The sequence below is a fragment of the Pongo abelii genome, chromosome Y (genome assembly GCF_028885655.2).
Source record: "Pongo abelii isolate AG06213 chromosome Y, NHGRI_mPonAbe1-v2.0_pri, whole genome shotgun sequence".
Lineage (NCBI taxonomy): Eukaryota > Metazoa > Chordata > Mammalia > Primates > Hominidae > Pongo > Pongo abelii.
Window position 1 is genome coordinate 24952116 of NC_072009.2, and position 19486 is coordinate 24971601.

Below are 19486 nucleotides of genomic sequence, written 5' to 3' on the forward strand. Positions count from 1 at the left end.
CCATTCCATTCCATTTAACTCCATTCCACTCCAGTCCACTAAATTCAATTTCACTCCGTTCCACTCCTTTCCACTTCATTCCATTCCACTCCATTCCACTCCAATCCATACGTCTCCATCCCACTCCTTTCCATTCCTTTCCACTCCACTCCACTCCAATCAACTGCGTTTCTCTCCACTCCCTTCCATTTCATTTCATTCCACTCCACTCCACTCCACTCCATTCCATTTGATTCAATTCCATTCCACTCCATTCCATTCCATTCCAGTCCGTTCGACACCATTCCACTCTAATCCACTCTACTCCATTCCACTCCATTCGACTCCATTCCACTCCGTTACCTTCCACTCCATTCCACTCCTATTCACTCCATTCACTTCCACTCCACTCCACACCACGATATTCCATTCAACTGCACTCCACTTCACTCAATTCCATTCCACTCCACTCCCCTCCACTCCACTCCATTCCATTCCATTCCACTCCACTCTACTCCAATGCATTCCATTCCACTCCACTTATCGCCACTGCATTCCATTACACTCTACTCCATTCCATTCTATTCCATTCCATTCCACTCCACTACATTCCACTCCAATCCACCTCATATCATTCCATTCCATTCCACTCCGTTCCATTCCATTGTACTCCATTGAAGTACATTCAGCTCCATTCCACTCCACTCCACACCACTCTACTCCACTCTACTCCTTTGCATTCCTTTCCAATCCACTCCATTGCATTCAATTCCACTCCATTCTATGCCAGTCCATTCCATTCCACTCCATTCCACTCTACTTCTTTCCACTCCATGCCATTACAGTCCACTGCATTCTATTTCATTCCACTCCATTCCTATCCACTCCGCTCCATTCCATTTCATTCCATTCCATTTCACTCCATTGCATTCCATTCACTTCTTACGACAGGATATCACCATGTCACCCTGGCTGGAGTGCAGTGTCACAATCTCAGCTCATATTACATGTCAACTATACATTCCATTGCATTCTATTCCATTGCATTCCATTGCATTCTTTTAATTCCGTTGCATTCAATTCTATTCCTTTCCATTGCTTTCCATTCCTTTCCATTCCATTCCATTCCCCTCAATTCCATTCCATTCCACTCCATTCCAGTCCATTCCACTAAATTCCACTACACTACACTCAATTCTAGTCTATTGCACTCCATTCCATTCCACTCTGTTCCATTCCACTCCATTTGATTCCATTCCACTCCACTCCATTCCGCTGCACTCCATTCCATTCTGCTCCATTCCCCTCCTCTCCATTCTATCACATTCCACTCCACTCCACTCCATTCCATTATACTCCATTTCACTCCACCCCACTACAAGTCATCCCACTCCATTCCATTCCATTCCATTCCATTCCATTCTATTCCACTCCATTCCTTTCCATTGCATTCCATTCCATTCCACTCTGGCCCACTCCATTCCACTCCACTCCTCTACGTTCCATTACATCCAATTCCATTCCACTGCATTCCTATCCTCTCCTCTCCAGTGCACTCCACTTCTGTCCATTCCACTCCTTTCCATTCCATTCTGCTCCATTCCACTGCAATGCACTCCACTGCACTCCACTGCATTTCATTCAATTCCCTTCCATCCCATTGCATTCTTCATTCCACTCTGCTCCAACTCACTCCATTCCACTCCACTCCACTCCGTTCCATTCCACTCTACGGCATTCCATTCCATTCCTTTATTGCGAGAATACCTCAGTCAGCCAGCCAGCCTGGAGTGCAGTGGCCCCAACCCACCTCCCGCTCCGTTCCATTCCACTCCGCTCCACTCCTTTCCTTTCCGTTCCATCCACTCCACTACTTTCCGTTACTTCCGATTCCATTCCACTCCATTGCACTCCTTTCCACTCTACTGCACTCCTCTCTACTCCATTTCTCTGCATCTGATTCCATTTCGCTCCATTCCATTGCACTCAACTCCACCACACTCCAGTCTACTTCATTCCATTCCATTCCGTTCCATTCCTCTCCATTCCACTCCAATCCACTTCACTTCACTCCACTCCACTCCAATGCACCCCATTGCATTCCATTCCATTCCACTGCATTCCATTCCATTCCTTTCTTTTGAGAGTATCACACTGTGTCACCCATCCTGGAGCGCAGTGGTACAATCTCAGCTTCCATTGCGTTCCATTCCATTCCATTCCATGAGACTCCTCTGCACTCCACTCCATTCCATTCCACTTCACCCATCGTCACTCCACTCCACCCCTTTCCAATCCACTCCACTCCATTGCATTCCACTGTGCTCCATTCCATGCCACTCCGTTCTATTCCTCACCACTCCAATCGACTCCACTCCACTGCATTCCACTCCCCTCCATTCCATTCAATTCCGTGCCATTCCGATGTATTTCACTCCATTCCACTCCACTCAATTCCTCTCCATTACCCGCCTCTCAAATACATTCCACTCCAGTACACTCCATTCGATTACATTCCACTCCAGTCCACTCCACTCCTCTCCATTCCACTACATTCCATTCCATTTCATTCCATTCCACTCCCCTCCCTTCCATTCGTTTCCACACCATTCCACTCCACTCCATTCCATTCCAATCCACTCTAATCCACTCTACTCCACTCCTTTCCACTTCTTTCGATTCCTCTACTTTCAACTCCACTCCACTCCCTTCCACTCCACTCCAATCCATTCCATTCCATATAATTCCACTCCCTTCCACTCTACCCCATCCACTGTATTCCAATCCACCGCTGTTAACTCCACTCTGCTCCCCTCCATTCCAATCCACTCCATTCTACTCTACTTCTCTCCATTCTATTCCTTTCCACTTCATTCCAATCTACTCCATTGCATTCCACTCCACTCCATTGCACTCCTTTCAGACCTTTCCACTCCATTCCATTCCTCTCCACTCCACTCCATTCCACTCAATTCCATTCCATTCCATTCCATACCCCTCCATTCCACTCTACTCCATTCCATGCCATTCCTTTCCACTTCACTCCACTCCACTACATGCCACTCCATTCCTCTCCATTCCATTCTGTTCCATTCCTTTCCACCCCACTCCACACCATTCCACTCCACTCCATTCCATTCCAGTCCACTCCACTCATCTCCACTCCAGTCCACTCCATTCCACTGCACTATACTCCATTTTATTCCACTCCCCTCCAGTCCACTGCACTCCAATCCTTTCCATTCAATTTCAATCCACTCCATTCCATTCCTTTCCACTACATTCCTTTCCGTTCCCTTCCATTCCACTCCATTCCACTCCTCTGCAACCCACTCCATTCTACTCCACTCCGTTCCACTCCATTACATTCCACTCCATTCCAATCCACTCCTTTTCATTCCACTCCATTACCTTCCACTCCATTCCACTCCACTTAACTCCATTCCATTCCATTCCATTCCTTTCCTCTAGACTCCACATCACTCCACTCCTTTCATCTCCACTCCACTCCACACAATTGCACTTCCCTCCTTTCGATTCCATTCCATTCTCTTCCTCTTACTCCCCTCCATTCCACTCCACTCCACTCCATTCCTCTCCATTCCACTCCATTCCATTTTATTCCATTTCATTCCACTCCATTGCATTCCCATCCACTTCATTCCATTCCATGCCACTCCACTCCACTCCACTCCAATCTGCTTCAGTCAATTCCTATCCACTTGTCTCCATTCCCTTCCATTCCACTCCATTCCATTCATTTCCACTCCATTCCACTCCACTCCACTACTTTCCACTTCACTCCATTCAATTCCATTGCAGTCCATTCCGTTCCACTTCATTCCATTCCTCTCCATTCCAGTTCATTCCAATCCAATCCACTCCACTGCATTCCATTCCTCTCCATTCCACTCATCTCCCTTCCTTCCCACTCCACTCTACTCCACTCCATTCCGTGCCATTCCATTCCATTTTGTTCCATTCCATTCCACTCCACTAGACTCCACTCCACTCCTTTAGATTCCATAGTACTCCATTTCACTGCATTCCAATCCACACCACTGCGTTCCGTTGCATTCCCTTCCATTCCATTCGACTCCTCTCCATTCCACTCCACTCCACTCCACTCCATTCCAATCCATTGGATTCCATTTCACTCCATTCCATTCCATTCCACTCCATGCCACTCCACTCACCTCCACTCCCCTCCACTCCACTGCATTCTGTTCCATTCTATTCCATTCCAGTCCACTCTACTCCTTCCACTCCTGTCCACTCCATTCCATTCCACTCCACTGCACTCCACTACATTCCATTGCATTCCACTCCCTTCCACTCCACTCCACTCCATTGCAGTGCACTCCTCTCTATTCCACTCCACTCCATTCCATTGCCTTCCACTCCATTCTATTCTGTTTCACTCCATTCCACTCTACTCCACTGTACTACATTCCCTTCCATTCCACTCCTTTGAAATCAGTTCTTTCCTTCCACAGAATCTCTCTCGGTCACTAAGGCTGGAGTGTAGTCACACAATCTCAGCTCACATTTCTCTTCTCCATTCCATTGCATTCCATTCCATCCCATTCCATTTCTTTCTATTTCACTCCACTCCACTGCATTCCATTCCACTGCATCCCATTCCATTCCACTCTGTTCCTCTTCACTCCACTCCATTCTACTCCTGTCCACTACATTCCATTCCATTTCACACCACTGCATTCCATTCCATTCTTTCCACACGATATCACTGTGTCAAACAGCCTGGAGAGCTTAGGCACAATCTCAGCTCACATTACATGTCAACTCTCTATTGAACTGCATTCTATTGCATTAAATTCCATTGCATCCCATTCCATTCCTTTGCTTTCCATTACATTCAATTCCATTCCATTCCACTCCTTTCCACTCCGCTCCACTCCAGTACGTTCCTTTACATCCGATTCCATTCCACGCCATTGCACTCCTCTCCACTCCACTGCACTGCACTCCACTCCACACCATCCCGTTACTTTCTGCTCCATTCCACAGCACTACACTCCTCACCACTCCACTCCACATCATTCCATTCCTTTACATCCGATTCCATTCCATTCCATTCCTCTCTATTCCACTGCACTCTACTTCAGTCCACTCGAATCCACCCAATTAAAAATTCTTTCCATTCCATTTCTTTCTTTCAAGAGTATCTCACTCTGTCACCCAGCGTGGAGTGCAGTGGCACAATCTCAGCTCACATATCATTTCATCATTCCATTACATTCCATTGCATTCCATTCCATTCCAGTGCACTCCACTCCACTCAATTCCACTCCACTCTACTCCAGTACGTTCCATTCCATTCCATTCCAATCCCTTCCATTCCACACTGTTTTATCGACAGGATCTCCCTCTCTCACACAGGCTCCAGCGCAGTGGCCAAATCACTGCACATATTTCCTCATTCCATTCGATTCAATTCCATTTCATTCCATTGGATTCCATTCCACTCCACTCCGTTCCATTCCACTCCACTCCGTTCCTTTCCTCTCCATTCCATTCCACTCCATTCCACTCTCCTCCACGACACTCCACTCCATTTCACTCCACTCCACTACACTCCTCTGCACACCACTCCACTCCACTCCACTCCATTCCATTCCATTCCATTCCATTCCATTCCATTCCATTCCTTTTTTTCCACAGGATTTCATTCCGTCACAAAGGCTGGAGTGCAGTGGAACAATAACAGCTCACATTTCCTTTCAGCAGTCCATTGCATTCCATTCCAACCCAGTGCATTCCATTCTATTTCACTTCACGATACTCCACTCCACTCCGTTCCATTCCACTCCGTCCCATTCCATTCGTCTCCATTCGACTCCACTCCACTCCACTCCATTCCATTCAATTCCATTCCACTCCATTCCATTTCACTCTATTGCATTCCATTCCTTTCTATCCACAGGATATAACGTGTCACCCAGTCTGGAGTGCAGTGGCACAATCTCAGCTCACACTCCATGTCAACTTTCCGTTGTATTCCATTCTATTACAATGGATTCCATTGCATTCCAAAACATTCCACTACTGTCCACTCAATTGTATGCCATTCAACTCCGTTCCACTCCACTGCACTCCACTTCATTCCACTCCATCCCATTCCTTTCCACCCCATTCCACTATAATCCATTCCACCCCACACCACTCCATTTCATGCCATTACGTTCCATTTCATTCCATTCCTCCACATTCCACTCCACTAATGTCCACTCTGTTCCATTCCATTCCACTGCGTTCCATTCCATTCCTTTCTTTTGAGAGTATGACACCCAGTCACCCTGCCTAGAGCACATTGGTAAAATCTCAGCTCCCATTCCATGCCATCCCATTCCATTCCACTCCAGTCCCGTCCACTCCATTCTGCTCTGCTCCATTCCAGTCCATTACACTGCACTCCATTCCCTTCCACTACACTCCAATCCACTCCACTCCACTCCACTACTATCCATTCCATTCCACTCCATTCCATGCCATTCCACTCCACTCCATTCCATTCCTTTCCTCTCCGCTCCACTCAATTCCATTCCACTCCACTTCACTCCAATCCATTCCACTCCTCTCCACTCCACTCCATCCCATTCTATTCCATTCCATGCCATTCTATTCCATTCCACTCCACTCCATTCCATTCCATTCCACTCCATTCCATTCCATTCCATTTAACTCCATTCCACTCCAGTCCACTAAATTCAATTTCACTCCGTTCCACTCCTTTCCACTTCATTCCATTCCACTCCATTCCACTCCAATCCATACGTCTCCATCCCACTCCTTTCCATTCCTTTCCACTCCACTCCACTCCAATCAACTGCGTTTCTCTCCACTCCCTTCCATTTCATTTCATTCCACTCCACTCCACTCCACTCCATTCCATTTGATTCAATTCCATTCCACTCCATTCCATTCCATTCCAGTCCGTTCGACACCATTCCACTCTAATCCACTCTACTCCATTCCACTCCATTCGACTCCATTCCACTCCGTTACCTTCCACTCCATTCCACTCCTATTCACTCCATTCACTTCCACTCCACTCCACACCACGATATTCCATTCAACTGCACTCCACTTCACTCAATTCCATTCCACTCCACTCCCCTCCACTCCACTCCATTCCATTCCATTCCACTCCACTCTACTCCAATGCATTCCATTCCACTCCACTTATCGCCACTGCATTCCATTACACTCTACTCCATTCCATTCTATTCCATTCCATTCCACTCCACTACATTCCACTCCAATCCACCTCATATCATTCCATTCCATTCCACTCCGTTCCATTCCATTGTACTCCATTGAAGTACATTCAGCTCCATTCCACTCCACTCCACACCACTCTACTCCACTCTACTCCTCTGCATTCCTTTCCAATCCACTCCATTGCATTCAATTCCACTCCATTCTATGCCAGTCCATTCCATTCCACTCCATTCCACTCTACTTCTTTCCACTCCATGCCATTACAGTCCACTGCATTCTATTTCATTCCACTCCATTCCCTTCCACTCCGCTCCATTCCATTTCATTCCATTCCATTTCACTCCATTGCATTCCATTCACTTCTTACGACAGGATATCACCATGTCACCCTGGCTGGAGTGCAGTGTCACAATCTCAGCTCATATTACATGTCAACTATACATTCCATTGCATTCTATTCCATTGCATTCCATTGCATTCTTTTAATTCCGTTGCATTCAATTCTATTCCTTTCCATTGCTTTCCATTCCTTTCCATTCCATTCCATTCCCCTCAATTCCATTCCATTCCACTCCATTCCAGTCCATTCCACTAAATTCCACTACACTACACTCAATTCTAGTCTATTGCACTCCATTCCATTCCACTCTGTTCCATTCCACTCCATTTGATTCCATTCCACTCCACTCCATTCCGCTGCACTCCATACCATTCTGCTCCATTCCCCTCCTCTCCATTCTATCACATTCCACTCCACTCCACTCCATTCCATTATACTCCATTTCACTCCACCCCACTACAAGTCATCCCACTCCATTCCATTCCATTCCATTCCATTCTATTCCCCTCCATTCCTTTCCATTGCATTCCATTCCATTCCACTCTGGCCCACTCCATTCCACTCCACTCCTCTACGTTCCATTACATCCAATTCCATTCCACTGCATTCCTATCCTCTCCTCTCCAGTGCACTCCACTCCTGTCCATTCCACTCCTTTCCATTCCATTCTGCTCCATTCCACTGCAATGCACTCCACTGCACTCCACAGCATTTCATTCAATTCCCTTCCATCCCATTGCATTCTTCATTCCACTCTGCTCCAACTCACTCCATTCCACTCCACTCCACTCCGTTCCATTCCATTCAACGGCATTCCATTCCATTCCTTTATTGCGAGAATACCTCAGTCAGCCAGCCAGCCTGCAGTGCAGTGGCCCCAACCCACCTCCCGCTCCGTTCCATTCCACTCCGCTCCATTCCTTTCCTTTCCGTTCCATCCACTCCACTACTTTCCGTTACTTCCGATTCCATTCCACTCCTTTCCACTCTACTGCACTCCTCTCTACTCCATTTCTCTGCATCTGATTCCATTTCGTTCCATTCCATTGCACTCAACTCCACCCCACTCCAGTCTACTTCATTCCATTCCATTCCGTTCCAGTCCTCTCCATTCCACTCCAATCCACTTCACTTCACTCCACTCCACTCCGATGCACCCCATTGCATTCCATTCCATTCCACTGCATTCCATTCCATTCCTTTCTTTTGAGAGTATCACACTGTGTCACCCATCCTGGAGCGCAGTGGTACAATCTCAGCTTCCATTGCGTTCCATTCCATTCCATTCCATGAGACTCCTCTGCACTCCACTCCATTACATTCCACTTCACCCATCGTCACTCCACTCCACCCCTTTCCAATCCACTCCACTCCATTGCATTCCACTGTGCTCCATTCCATGCCACTCCGTTCTACTCCTCACCACTCCAATCGACTCCACTCCACTGCATTCCACTCCCCTCCATTCCATTCAATTCCGTGCCATTCTGATGTATTTCACTCCACTCCACTCCACTCAATTCCTCTCCATTACCCGCCTCTCAAATACATTCCACTCCAGTACACTCCATTCGATTACATTCCACTCCAGTCCACTCCACTCCTCTCCATTCCACTACATTCCATTCCATTTCGTTCCATTCCACTCCCCTCCCTTCCATTCGTTTCCACACCATTCCACTCCACTCCATTCCATTCCAATCCACTCTAATCCACTCTACTCCACTCCTTTCCACTTCTTTCGATTCCTCTACTTTCAACTCCACTCCACTCCCTTCCACTCCACTCCAATCCATTCCATTCCATATAATTCCACTCCCTTCCACTCTACCCCATCCACTGTATTCCAATCCACCGCTGTTAACTCCACTCTGCTCCCCTCCATTCCAATCCACTCCATTCTACTCTACTTCTCTCCATTCTATTCCTTTCCACTTCATTCCAATCTACTCCATTGCATTCCACTCCACTCCATTGCACTCCTTTCAGACCTTTCCACTCCATTCCATTCCTCTCCACTCCACTCCATTCCACTCAATTCCATTCCATTCCATTCCATACCCCTCCATTCCACTCTACTCCATTCCATGCCATTCCTTTCCACTTCACTCCACTCCACTACATGCCACTCCATTCCTCTCCATTCCATTCTGTTCCATTCCTTTCCACCCCACTCCACACCATTCCACTCCACTCCATTCCATTCCAGTCCACTCCACTCATCTCCACTCCAGTCCACTCCATTCCGCTGCACTATACTCCATTTTATTCCACTCCCCTCCAGTCCACTGCACTCCAATCCTTTCCATTCAATTTCAATCCACTCCATTCCATTCCTTTCCACTACATTCCTTTCCGTTCCCTTCCATTCCACTCCATTCCACTCCTCTGCAACCCACTCCATTCTACTCCACTCCGTTCCACTCCATTCCATTCCACTCCATTCCAATCCACTCCTTTTCATTCCACTCCATTACCTTCCACTCCATTCCACTCCACTTAACTCCATTCCATTCCATTCCATTAATTTCCTCTCGACTCCACATCACTCCACTTCTTTCATCTCCACTCCACTCCACACAATTGCACTTCCCTCCTTTCGATTCCATTCCATTCTCTTCCTCTTACTCCCCTCCATTCCACTCCACTCCACTCCATTCCTCTCCATTCCACTCCATTCCATTTTATTCCATTTCATTCCACTCCATTGCATTCCCATCCACTTCATTCCATTCCATGCCACTCCACTCCACTCCACTCCAATCTGCTTCAGTCAATTCCTATCCACTTGTCTCCATTCCCTTCCATTCCACTCCATTCCATTCATTTCCACTCCATTCCACTCCACTCCACTACTTTCCACTTCACTCCATTCAATTCCATTGCAGTCCATTCCGTTCCACTTCATTCCATTCCTCTCCATTCCAGTTCATTCCAATCCAATCCACTCCACTGCATTCCATTCCTCTCCATTCCACTCATCTCCCTTCCTTCCCACTCCACTCTACTCCACTCCATTCCGTGCCATTCCATTCCATTTTGTTCCATTCCATTCCACTCCTCTAGACTCCACTCCACTCCTTTAGATTCCATAGTACTCCATTTCACTGCATTCCAATCCACACCACTGCGTTCCGTTGCATTCCCTTCCATTCCATTCGACTCCTCTCCATTCCACTCCACTCCACTCCACTCCATTCCAATCCATTGGATTCCATTTCACTCCATTCCATTCCATTCCACTCCATGCCACTCCACTCACCTCCACTCCCCTCCACTCCACTGCATTCTGTTCCATTCTATTCCATTCCAGTCCACTCTACTCCTTCCACTCCTGTCCACTCCATTCCATTCCACTCCACTGCACTCCACTACATTCCATTGCATTCCACTCCCTTCCACTCCACTCCACTCCATTGCAGTGCACTCCTCTCTATTCCACTCCACTCCATTCCATTCCATTCCATTGCCTTCCACTCCATTCTATTCTGTTTCACTCCATTCCACTCTACTCCACGGTACTACATTCCCTTCCATTCCACTCCTTTGAAATCAGTTCTTTCCTTCCACAGAATCTCTCTCGGTCACTAAGGCTGGAGTGTAGTCACACAATCTCAGCTCACATTTCTCTTCTCCATTCCATTGCATTCCATTCCATCCCATTCCATTTCTTTCTATTTCACTCCACTCCACTGCATTCCATTCCACTGCATCCCATTCCATTCCACTCTGTTCCTCTTCACTCCACTCCATTCTACTCCTGTCCACTACATTCCATTCCATTTCACACCACTGCATTCCATTCCATTTTTCGACACGATATCACTGTGTCAAACAGCCTGGAGAGCTTAGGCACAATCTCAGCTCACATTACATGTTAACTCTCTATTGAACTGCATTCTATTGCATTAAATTCCATTGCATCCCATTCCATTCCTTTGCTTTCCATTACATTCAATTCCATTCCATTCCACTCCTTTCCACTCCGCTCCACTCCAGTACGTTCCTTTACATCCGATTCCATTCCACGCCATTGCACTCCTCTCCACTCCACTGCACTGCACTCCACTCCACACCATCCCGTTACTTTCTGCTCCATTCCACAGCACTACACTCCTCACCACTCCACTCCACATCATTCCATTCCTTTACATCCGATTCCATTCCATTCCTCTCTATTCCACTGCACTCTACTTCAGTCCACTCGAATCCACCCAATTAAAAATTCTTTCCATTCCATTTCTTTCTTTCAAGAGTATCTCACTCTGTCACCCAGCGTGGAGTGCAGTGGCACAATCTCAGCTCACATATCATTTCATCATTCCATTACATTCCATTGCATTCCATTCCATTCCAGTGCACTCCACTCCACTCAATTCCACTCCACTCCACTCCAATACGTTCCATTCCATTCCATTCCAATCCCTTCCATTCCACACTGTTTTATCGACAGGATCTCCCTCTCTCACACAGGCTCCAGCGCAGTGGCCAAATCACTGCACATATTTCTTCATTCCATTCGATTCAATTCCATTTCATTCCATTGGATTCCATTCCACTCCACTCCGCTCCATTCCACTCCACTCCGTTCCTTTCCTCTCCATTCCATTCCACTCCATTCCACTCTCCTCCACGACACTCCACTCCATTTCACTCCACTCCACTACACTCCTCTCCACAACACTCCACTCCACTCCATTCCATTCCATTCCATTCCATTCCATTCCATTCCTTTTTTTCCACAGGATTTCATTCCGTCACAAAGGCTGGAGTGCAGTGGAACAATAACAGCTCACATTTCCTTTCAGCAGTCCATTGCATTCCATTCCAACCCAGTGCATTCCATTCTATTTCACTCCACGATACTCCACTCCACTCCGTTCCATTCCACTCCGTCCCATTCCATTCGTCTCCATTCGACTCCACTCCACTCCACTCCATTCCATTCAATTCCATTCCACTCCATTCCATTTCACTCTATTGCATTCCATTCCTTTCTATCCACAGGATATAAGGTGTCACCCAGTCTGGAGTGCAGTGGCACAATCTCAGCTCACACTCCATGTCAACTTTCCATTGTATTCCATTCTATTACAATGGATTCCATTGCATTCCAAAACATTCCACTACTGTCCACTCAATTCTATGCCATTCAACTCCGTTCCACTCCACTGCACTCCACTTCATTCCACTCCATCCCATTCCTTTCCACCCCATTCCACTATAATCCATTCCACCCCACACCACTCCATTTCATACCATTACGTTCCATTTCATTCCATTCCTCCACATTCCACTCCACTAATGTCCACTCTGTTCCATTCCATTCCACTGCGTTCCATTCCATTCCTTTCTTTTGAGAGGATGACACCCAGTCACCCTGCCTAGAGCACATTGGTAAAATCTCAGCTCCCATTCCATGCCATCCCATTCCATTCCACTCCAGTCCAGTCCACTCCATTCTGCTCTGCTCCATTCCAGTCCATTACACTGCACTCCATTCCCTTCCACTACACTCCAATCCACTCCACTCCACTCCACTACTATGCATTCCATTCCACTCTATTCCATGCCATTCCACTCCACTCCATTCCATTCCTTTCCTCTCCGCTCCACTCAATTCCATTCCACTCCACTTCACTCCAATCCATTCCACTCCTCTCCACTCCACTCCATCCCATTCTATTCCATTCCATGCCATTCTATTCCATTCCACTCCACTCCATTCCATTCCATTCCACTCCATTCCATTCCATTCCATTTAACTCCATTCCACTCCAGTCCACTAAATTCAATTTCACTCCGTTCCACTCCTTTCCACTTCATTCCATTCCACTCCATTCCACTCCAATCCATACGTCTCCATCCCACTCATTTCCATTCCTTTCCACTCCACTCCACTCCAATCAACTGCGTTTCTCTCCACTCCCTTCCATTTCATTTCATTCCACTCCACTCCACTCCACTCCATTCCACTCCACTCCATTCCATTTGATTCAATTCCATTCCACTTCATTCCATTCCATTCCAGTCCGTTCGACACCATTCCACTCTAATCCACTCTACTCCATTCCACTCCATTCGACTCCATTCCACTCCGTTACCTTCCACTCCATTCCACTCCTATTCACTCCATTCACTTCCACTCCACTCCGCACCACGATATTCCATTCAACTGCACTCCACTTCACTCAATTCCATTCAACTCCACTCCCCTCCACTCCACTCCATTCCATTCCATTCCACTCCACTCTACTCCAATGCATTCCATTCCACTCCACTTATCGCCACTGCATTCCATTACACTCTACTCCATTCCATTCTATTCCATTCCATTCCACTCCACTACATTCCACTCCAATCCACCTCATATCATTCCATTCCATTCCACTCCGTTCCATTCCATTGTACTCCATTGAAGTACATTCAGCTCCATTCCACTCCACTCCACACCACTCTACTCCACTCTACTCCTTTGCATTCCTTTCCAATCCACTCCATTGCATTCAATTCCACTCCATTCTATGCCAGTCCATTCCATTCCACTCCATTCCACTCTACTTCTTTCCACTCCATGCCATTACAGTCCACTGCATTCTATTTCATTCCACTCCATTCCCTTCCACTCCGCTCCATTCCATTTCATTCCATTCCATTTCACTCCATTGCATTCCATTCACTTCTTACGACAGGATATCACCATGTCACCCTGGCTGGAGTGCAGTGTCACAATCTCAGCTCATATTACATGTCAACTATACATTCCATTGCATTCTATTCCATTGCATTCCACTGCATTCTTTAATTCCGTTGCATTCAATTCTATTCCTTTCCATTGCTTTCCATTCCTTTCCATTCCATTCCATTCCCCTCAATTCCATTCCATTCCACTCCATTCCAGTCCATTCCACTAAATTCCACTACACTACACTCAATTCTAGTCTATTGCACTCCATTCCATTCCACTCTGTTCCATTCCACTCCATTTGATTCCATTCCACTCCACTCCATTCCGCTGCACTCCATTCCATTCTGCTCCATTCCCCTCCTCTCCATTCTATCACATTCCACTCCACTCCACTCCATTCCATTATACTCCATTTCACTCCACCCCACTACAAGTCATCCCACTCCATTCCATTCCATTCCATTCCATTCTATTCCACTCCATTCCTTTCCATTGCATTCCATTCCATTCCACTCTGTCCTACTCCATTCCACTCCACTCCTCTACGTTCCATTACATCCAATTCCATTCCACTGCATTCCTATCCTCTCCTCTCCAGTGTACTCCACTCCTGTCCATTCCACTCCTTTCCATTCCATTCTGCTCCATTCCACTGCAATGCACTCCACTGCACTCCACTGCATTTCATTCAATTCCCTTCCATCCCATTGCATTCTTCATTCCACTCTGCTCCAACTCACTCCATTCCACTCCACTCCACTCCGTTCCATTCCATTCTACGGAATTCCATTCCATTCGTTTATTGCGAGAATACCTCAGTCAGCCAGCCAGCCTGGAGTGCAGTGGCCCCAACCCACCTCCCGCTCCGTTCCATTCCACTCCGCTCCACTCCTTTCCTTTCCGTTCCATCCACTCCACTACTTTCCGTTACTTCCGATTCCATTCCACTCCATTGCACTCCTTTCCACTCTACTGCACTCCTCTCTACTCCATTTCTCTGCGTCTGATTCCATTTCGCTCCATTCCATTGCACTCAACTCCACCCCACTCCAGTCGACTTCATTCCATTCCATTCCGTTCCAGTCCTCTCCATTCCACTCCAATCCACTTCACTTCACTCCCCTCCACTCCAATGCACCCCATTGCATTGCATTCCCTTCCACTGCATTCCATTCCATTCCTTTCTTTTGAGAGTATCACACTGTGTCACCCATCCTGGAGCGCAGTGGTACAATCTCAGCTTCCATTGCGTTCCATTCCATTCCATTCCATGAGACTCCTCTGCACTCCACTCCATTACATTCCACTTCACCCATCGTCACTCCACTCCACCCCTTTCCAATCCACTCCACTCCATTGCATTCCACTGTGCTCCATTCCATGCCACTCCGTTCTATTCCTCACCACTCCAATCGACTCCACTCCACTGCATTCCACTCCCCTCCATTCCATTCAATTCCGTGCCATTCCGATGTATTTCACTCCACTCCACTCCACTCAATTCCTCTCCATTACCCACCTCTCAAATACATTCCACTCCAGTACACTCCATTCGATTACATTCCACTCCAGTCCACTCCACTCCTCTCCATTCCACTACATTCCATTCCATTTCGTTCCATTCCACTCCCCTCCCTTCCATTCGTTTCCACACCATTCCACTCCACTCCATTCCATTCCAATCCACTCTAATCCACTCTACTCCACTCCTTTCCACTTCTTTCGATTCCTCTACTTTCAACTCCACTCCACTCCCTTCCACTCCACTCCAATCAATTCCATTCCATATAATTCCACTCCCTTCCACTCTACCCCATCCACTGTATTCCAATCCACCGCTGTTAACTCCACTCTGCTCCCCTCCATTCCAATCCACTCCATTCTACTCTACTTCTCTCCATTCTATTCCTTTCCACTTCATTCCAATCTACTCCATTGCATTCCACTCCACTCCATTCCACTCCTTTCAGACCTTTCCACTCCATTCCATTCCTCTCCACTCCACTCCATTCCACTCCATTCCACTCAATTCCATTCCGTTCCATTCCATACCCCTCCATTCCACTCTACTCCATTCCATGCCATTCCTTTCCACTTCACTCCACTCCACTACATGCCACTCCATTCCTCTCCATTCCATTCTGTTCCATTCCTTTCCACCCCACTCCACACCATTCCACTCCACTCCATTCCATTCCAGTCCACTCCACTCATCTCCACTCCAGTCCACTCCATTCCACTGTACTATACTCCATTTTATTCCACTCCCCTCCAGTCCACTGCACTCCAATCCTTTCCATTCAATTTCAATCCACTCCATTCCATTCCTTTCCACTACATTCCTTTCCGTTCCCTTCCATTCCACTCCATTCCACTCCTCTGCAACCCACTCCATTCTACTCCACTCCGTTCCACTCCATTCCATTCCACTCCATTCCAATCCACTCGTTTTCATTCCACTCCTTTACCTTCCACTCCATTCCACTCCACTTAACTCCATTCCATTCCATTCCATTCCTTTCCTCTCGACTCCACATCACTCCACTCCTTTCATCTCCACTCCACTCCACACAATTGCACTTCCCTCCTTTCGATTCCATTCCATTCTCTTCCTCTTACTCCCCTCCATTCCACTCCACTTCCACTCCATTCCTCTCCATTCCACTCCATTCCATTTTATTCCATTTCATTCCACTCCATTGCATTCCCATCCACTTCATTCCATTCCATGCCACTCCACTCCACTCCACTCCAATCTGCTTCAGTCAATTCCTATCCACTTGCCTCCATTCCCTTCCATTCCACTCCATTCCATTCATTTCCACTCCATTCCACTCCACTCCACTACTTTCCACTTCACTCCTTTCAATTCCATTGCGGTCCATTCCGTTCCACTTCATTCCATTCCTCTCCATTCCAGTTCATTCCAATCCAATCCACTCCTCTGCATTCCGTTCCTCTCCACTCCACTCATCTCCCTTCCTTCCCACTCCACTCTACTCCACTCCATTCCGTGCCATTCCATTCCATTTTGTTACATTCCATTCCACTCCACTAGACTCCACTCCACTCCTTTAGATTGCATAGTACTCCATTTCACTGCATTCCAATCCACACCACTGCGTTCCGTTGCATTCCCTTCCATTCCATTCGACTCCTCTCCATTCCACTCCACTCCACTCCACTCCATTCCAATCCATTGGATTCCATTTCACTCCATTCCATTCCATTCCACTCCATGCCACTCCACTCACCTCCACTCCCCTCCACTCCACTGCATTCTGTTCCATTCTATTCCATTCCAGTCCACTCTACTCCTTCCACTCCTGTCCACTCCATTCCATTCCACTCCACTGCACTCCACTACATTCCATTGCATTCCACTCCCTTCCACTCCACTCCACTCCATTGCAGTGCACTCCTCTCTATTCCACTCCACTCCATTCCATTCCATTCCATTGCCTTCCACTCCATTCTATTCTGTTTCACTCCATTCCACTCTACTCCACTGTACTACATTCCCTTCCATTCCACTCCTTTGAAATCAGTTCTTTCCTTCCACAGAATCTCTCTCGGTCACTAAGGCTGGAGTGTAGTCACACAATCTCAGCTCACATTTCTCTTCTCCATTCCATTGCATTCCATTCCATCCCATTCCATTTCTTTCTATTTCACTCCACTCCACTGCATTCCATTCCACTGCATCCCATTCCATTCCACTCTGTTCCTCTTCACTCCACTCCATTCTACTCCTGTCCACTACATTCCATTCCATTTCACACCACTGCATTCCATTCCATTCTTTCGACACGATATCACTGTGTCAAACAGCCTGGAGAGCTTAGGCACAATCTCAGCTCACATTACATGTCAACTCTCTATTGAACTGCATTCTATTGCATTAAATTCCATTGCATCCCATTCCATTCCTTTGCTTTCCATTACATTCAATTCCATTCCATTCCACTCCTTTCCACTCCGCTCCACTCCAGTACGTTCCTTTACATCCGATTCCATTCCACGCCATTGCACTCCTCTCCACTCCACTGCACTGCACTCCACTCCACACCATCCCGTTACTTTCTGCTCCATTCCACAGCACTACACTCCTCACCACTCCACTCCACATCATTCCATTCCTTTACATCCGATTCCATTCCATTCCATTCCTCTCTATTCCACTGCACTCTACTTCAGTCCACTCGAATCCACCCAATTAAAAATTCTTTCCATTCCATTTCTTTCTTTCAAGAGTATCTCACTCTGTCACCCAGCGTGGAGTGCAGTGGCACAATCTCAGCTCACATATCATTTCATCATTCCATTACATTCCATTGCATTCCATTCCATTCCAGTGCACTCCACTCCACTCAATTCCACTCCACTCCACTCCAGTACGTTCCATTCCATTCCATTCCAATCCCTTCCATTCCACACTGTTTTATCGACAGGATCTCCCTCTCTCACACAGGCTCCAGCGCAGTGGCCAAATCACTGCACATATTTCCTCATTCCATTCGATTCAATTCCATTTCATTCCATTGGATTCCATTCCACTCCACTCCGTTCCATTCCACTCCACTCCGTTCCTTTCCTCTCCATTCCATTCCACTCCATTCCACTCTCCTCCACGACACTCCACTCCATTTCACTCCACTCCACTACACTCCTCTGCACACCACTCCACTCCACTCCACTCCATTCCATTCCATTCCATTCCATTCCATTCCATTCCTTTTTTTCCACAGGATTTCATTCCGTCACAAAGGCTGGAGTGCAGTGGAACAATAACAGCTCACATTTCCTTTCAGCAGTCCATTGCATTCCATTCCAACCCAGTGCATTCCATTCTATATCACTAGACGATACTCCACTCCACTCCGTTCCATTCCACTCCGTCCCATTCCATTCGTCTCCATTCGACTCCAATCCACTCCACTCCATTCCATTCAATTCCATTCCACTCCATTCCATTTCACTCTATTGCATTCCATTCCTTTCTATCCACAGGATATAAGGTGTCACCCAGTCTGGAGTGCAGTGGCACAATCTCAGCTCACACTCCATGTCAACTTTCCGTTGTATTCCATTCTATTACAATGGATTCCATTGCATTCCAAAACATTCCACTACTGTCCACTCAATTCTATGCCATTCAACTCCGTTCCACTCCACTGCACTCCACTTCATTCCAGTCCATCCCATTCCTTTCCACCCCATTCCACTATAATCCA